The following is a 5703-nucleotide window of genomic DNA, read 5'->3' as shown; positions in this document are numbered from 1 at the left end:
CGCCAGCCACCATTGGCGAGTCAACCCGCATGCACGGGCCCGTTGGCAAAAAATCCTCGAGTGCTAGCATCGCGTGCCAGCCTCGCATTCACGGGCCCTTTGGCGAGTAACATAGCATGCCAGTCATCCCACCTATCGGGCCAGTTGGCGAGGAATCCTTGAGTGCCAGCCCGCCATTACTGAGGCAACGCGCCAATCGGTCCCCTTGGCGAGGAATCCTCGAGTGCCAGCCCCGCATTATTAAGGCAGCGTGCCCATCGATCCCGTTAGTGAGAATCCTCGCACGCCAGCTAGTGCACCTGTCGGGCTCGTTGTCAGAAATCCTCGCATGCTAGTAAGCCACCACTGGAGAGCCAACGCGGGTCCATTAGCAAGAATCCTCACACGCAAGCCAGCCACTGTTGGCGAGCCACTCCGCATGCACGAGCCCATTGGCCAGGAACCCTGGCATCCTATTGCACGCGTTGGCTAGAATCCTCCTAAGGTAAACCTCCCTTGGGCGAGCATCCTCATAGGCACAGCCCGTTGGCCAGGAACCCTCGCAGTCTAGTGCACATGTTGGCCAAAATCCTCCTGCACGGCCTGCTGCGACATCCTCGCAGCTCCATTATGTGCTGCACGTGCCATCCTTTGTGGCCAAGAATCCTTGGCTGTGAACCTCTATTGGTGAGAAATTAGCTGTAGTGAACCTCTGTTGGCTAGTTTTCAAGCCCGTGCTGCAGCACTCCGCCACCACCACATTTGATGCTCCTATAGCCTTTTCCTAACAATCTATCAGCCCCAATATATTCTAGGGAGCCTAAAAAAGTTGTAAAGTTCTTATGAAATCAAGAGGATCATTGAATACTAAGTTTGCTACTTGGTTGTCTATTATAGCCCGATCACAACATGCGAAGTTGCCATTTAAGCCAATATCTCACAAGTTGAGCATGCACTTTTAAAGAAAATGTACCAATGATAACTCCAATAATTTTTACATATTTTCTAAGGGTCCTCCACAAAAAATGGTGATTTTTTATGTAAATTCTATCTTTTATGAATTTCTCAATTTTTAATATTTAAAAAATAAAAAAAATACTAAATGTGCTCAAATTTTTTTTTAAAATTTTTCAGGTGGTATATTATACTATTCTTAACATATGTATAAAAAATCAAACTAAAATTCCTTGAAATGAATTTCTTAAAGGGAGGGTGTGATTGGTGGAACATAGTGATGTCTCCTCCTGATAGACTTCAACAGGCTTCTTAGCCTCTTTAGGCGGGTGCAATATGCCTCACCCCCTTGGAGGGCTGGGGAGGCTGGACATGGGGGCATGTCTGAGCTACAAGATAGGCATCGCTATCCATGAAATTGGCCCGCAAAAACCCTAGCCCCCTCCCGCCCCGTCCCGGGTGTCACGGGCTTGATCTTTCTACCAATGAACCGTGCGACACTAGCTACTTTCTTCTCACAGACAAGTAAGCTAGTCAGCCTTACTCTTCGAATGCTAGGCAAAATGCTATCTAGGATGGCAAGAAGAACAAAAGAGAGCTGAAGACAACTTGGAGAGCTTTTGTAAAGAGAGCTTTCTTACTCTTTTACTTGATTATGCTTGATTTACTTGATGATTACAAATGAAATTTCTAAGCTATATGATGTGTGCTACTTGCGGTCTAATGGCGAGTATCAAGGTCGTATTCCTCGGGAAAGTGAAAGCCAAGAGTTACTCATTTATTCTTTGTTATATTAACCTAAAATAAATGATGAATAATTTCTAAACTAACTAATAGCCATAAGCTAAGTTCTAAGGGAGATGCAGGAGTAATTGATAAAAAAAATAACCAAGACAGGAAAGTAAACCTAAAGGGAACCTAAACTAGTTGGCAATCAAACAAAAGATAAAGGATTAATGAGTCTAATTATGCTAACCGTAGACGAATTCTTAACCGAATTCGGTTTCTCTCTCGAGATAACCGAATTTCTAAACCTAATAACCTACAGTTGGAATCTCTTCCTAACGATTGATTCTTAAATTAGCATTAAGCTTTAATCCGCCTCTATTAAGATTTGTTAATTCTTAATCCGGCTAGTTAATTATCCTTATCTCTAAGCGATTATTAACCGGTGCTTGCTATTCAAAATTCCAATTGCCAAATGGACTTCTCAATCACAGAATACAAAACTAACCCAAACAATCCAACAATATAATACTAAGCCAACATAGTAAAGAAATCCCAATGGATTTAATCAATCTAGCTAATCATGTTCATTATCAAAATCCACAAGAATTCAGTTACAATAATGATTAAAGGTAGAAACCCGATTACACCCTTGGATGAGAGTAAACATTGAATTCCTCTTGCTCGAATTGAATCGATTTTTGTTCCTCTTGCCGATTTGGAAACCAATCAACGAACCTCGCCCAATCTTCAATCTCTGAAGGGAATCCAATTGAAACCTTGATCCAAGTGTCCTCTTTCCTTGGTTTCAGCTTAGAAAATCCCTAGAGAGAGAAAAATTAGGGTTTGGGATGTTCTCCCCTGCTCCTTTTCCTTTCTTTCCTCTCTTCTTTCTTTTAATTAATTCCCTATCGCCGCCAAGACTATGTTTATGCGTGTTAGAACACGGCTGGTGTTATGCCTGTGTTACTCTCTGTGGCCGTGCTCCCTAAGAACTTCCTTTTCTTTGATGTTTGATGTACCCAACACGGCCGTGTTCAGCTTCCTCATGCGCATACTTAGATTGTTTCGGCAGCTTTGACGTCCAATTATGCTCCAATTCTTCCCTTTATCATTCTTTGAATTCTTTTGGAACTAATGCACACAAACAAACGCATAGGGTGAGTATTGGGACCAATTCACATCCAAATGTCCATAAAATCATTCTTAAAATCCTCATTTAAATGTGTGTATTTTACGCACATGAAATAACCCCACACTTACCTCATTGCTTCTCCTCAAGCAATCAAAAGTAAAATAAGGAAAATAAACCACTAAGGAACAACACTTAAACTGACGGGCAAACTAGAGAGCTCCTGCACATATCCTTAACAAGCGTAAGTCAAACAAAAAGAAATGAAGCAATCAATTCAAGTATCACAACCAAGATGCCAACAATTCGCAAAATACTATCTCAACAAAATTATTCAGAACCAACTCCTCACTATATTCACTCTAAATCACTCAAAGTGTTTAAAGGGTAGTGTTTAATCGCTCAATGCATCAACTACTACCTTACTTACTGATGTGCGTAAAATACACACATCTAAATAGGGTTTTTAAGATCGATTTTATGGATATTTGGATGTGAATCGGTACCAACACTCACCCTATGCGTATGTTTGTGTGCATTAGGTCCAAAAGAAGTCAAAGAATGAAAAAAGAAAGAATTGAAGCATAATTGGACGTCAAAGCTGCCGAAACGAGCTAAGTACGAGCATGAAGAAGCTGAACATGGCCGTATTGGTCTCAACACTGGCCGTGTTCTTAGCACAGTCACAAACACAGGCCGTGTTACCAACACGGGAACCAACACGGCCGTGTTGGACATCAAAGAAGAAGTAGACCATATAGAGCACGTCCATAGAGAGTAACACGGCCAAGAACACCAGCCCGTGTCCTGAACACGGCCAGGGACACGGCCGTGTTTGAGGCGACAGGGGGTATTAATTAAAAGAACAAAGAGAGGAAAAATAGGAAGGCAGCTAGGGTTAGAACGTCCAAAACTCATCTTTTTCCCTGTCTAAGGGTTTTCTGAGTTGAAACTAAGAGAAAAGGAGACTTGGATACAGGTTTCACTTGGATTCTCTTCGAAGATCAAAGATTGGCGAGGATTTTCGATTGGTTTCAATCCGAGTAAGAGGAACAAGAATCGATCCAAAATTGGGCACGAGGAATTGGAGCTGTTCACTCTCATCCAAGGGTGTATTCGGGTTCCTCTACCTTTACTCATTTTTTTTGTAATTGAATTCTTATTGGTTGTGATTATGAACATGATTAGCTACGCTTATTAACCCATTGGGGTCCTTTATCTAGGGATTTTTGTACTTCAATTTTGAATTGAATGTATCGATTGTCAATATTGGTTTGCAATGGACATATTTATTGATTTCTTCTTCATATCTTGTTGAATGATTTTTGAAATTTGAATGATCTTGAGAAAGACGTTTAGGTTTGGATTGTCCTTTGCAACCTAGAATTGAATTCACCTAGAGATAGGGTTTTCGTTCTACCGGATTGAGAATTAACAACTCTCAATAGTGTTAAATGGTACATAATGCTAATTTGGGTAATTAGAGTTAGGAAGAGATTTCAACCTAATTAATCTAAGTTAAGGTGTTAGTGTCCTTGAGAAAGGCATTAATTGTGTAGAGACTTTCCCACGGAAATTGGATTCAATCAATCAATTCCACCCTTAGTTTCCATTCCTTAGAGACAAGAATTCCCAAAGGGTTATTCTTTTACTTGAATTAATCATTCCCTAGTATACGTAGTTCGACAACAATTAGAGTAGCTATTATTTAATTTAGAAAATTATTCATCAACACCATTTATGATTGAGTAGATTTAGGTTCACACGTTCTTTGGGGAATACGACACTTGGTACTCGCCGTTAGCTGTACTCCACTGATAGGTACACTGCCTTAGGTCATAGTCTTGCTTGACTTAGCACACATCAAGTTTTTGGCGCCGTTGCCGGGGAACGGTTTCTGTGAACTAAATTGAAATTTTAATATTTGTTAGTCTACTCATTTCTCTTTTTGTTCATAATTTATTTTCTGTGTATAGTTTTGTTCTTATCCCGTTTGTTGGTGTTGTTGTTCTTTATTGTGCTCAGGTAGTTTATGATCAGGAGCTCTAATCCTAATCTTAAAGAGCCTTTATCTGAACCCGAGCGCTCTCTTAGATTGCTAAGGAGGCATATGCAGGCAGTAGAGGAGGAGATTGAAGCAGAGATTCCTGTTCGTGAAACTAGTAAGATGGAGAACCACAATGCAAATGGAGGTAATGATGAAAGGACCATGTACGAGTTTGCTAGGCCCTCTCTAGCAGGGACGCAAACTGGGATAGTGAGGCCTCCCGTGGCGGCCAATAATTTTGAAATAAAGCCGAATGTAATCCAGATGATCCAGAATACGGTGCAATTTGGAGGATTGGCGAGCGAAAATCCGAACGAGCATATCGCTAACTTTTTGGAAATATGTGATACCTTCAAGATTAATGGAACAACTCATGATGCCATACGGTTGAGGCTGTTTCCTTTTTCCTTGAGGGATAGAGCGAAAAGATGGCTGCAGTCCTTACCACCGAAAACGATCACTACCTGGACTTCTTTGGCTGAAAAGTTTTTGAATAAGTATTTTCCTCCTGCTAAGACTGCTCAAATGCGAAATAACATATCTTATTTTATGCAGGGTGAAGGAGAATCGATGTACGAAGCTTGGGAGCGCTTCAAGGACTTGTTAAGGTATTGCCCACACCATGGTCTTCCTCTCTGGATGCAAGTGCAGACATTCTATAGTGGCATGAATACAGCCACTAGACAAATGGTAGATGCAGCTGCAGGGGGAGCTATTAATAGTAAAACAGCTGAGCAAGCCCAGGATTTGATAGAAGAGATGGCCACCAACACTTATCAGTGGCAAATTCCACGGGCTAGAGGTCCAAGGCCCGCTGTATATCGGGCTGAGGCAGATCCTACAGCAACCTTGGCGGCACAAGTAG

At 41.4% G+C, this 5703-nt stretch overlaps 1 non-coding gene across 1 annotated transcript; it reads right to left on the bottom strand.

Moving 5' to 3' along the window:
• Window positions 1-5361: 5361 nt before the first annotated feature.
• LOC125371256 lies at window positions 5362-5467 on the bottom strand. The gene has a single exon (XR_007217556.1). It is a non-coding gene; the product is annotated as a small nucleolar RNA R71 (small nucleolar RNA).
• Window positions 5468-5703: the final 236 nt, after the last annotated feature.

This window comes from Ricinus communis, chromosome 9 (genome assembly GCF_019578655.1).
Source record: "Ricinus communis isolate WT05 ecotype wild-type chromosome 9, ASM1957865v1, whole genome shotgun sequence".
Lineage (NCBI taxonomy): Eukaryota > Viridiplantae > Streptophyta > Magnoliopsida > Malpighiales > Euphorbiaceae > Ricinus > Ricinus communis.
The sequence above is the reverse complement of the archived record's forward strand: the minus strand, read 5'-3'. Positions and strand labels throughout refer to the sequence as shown.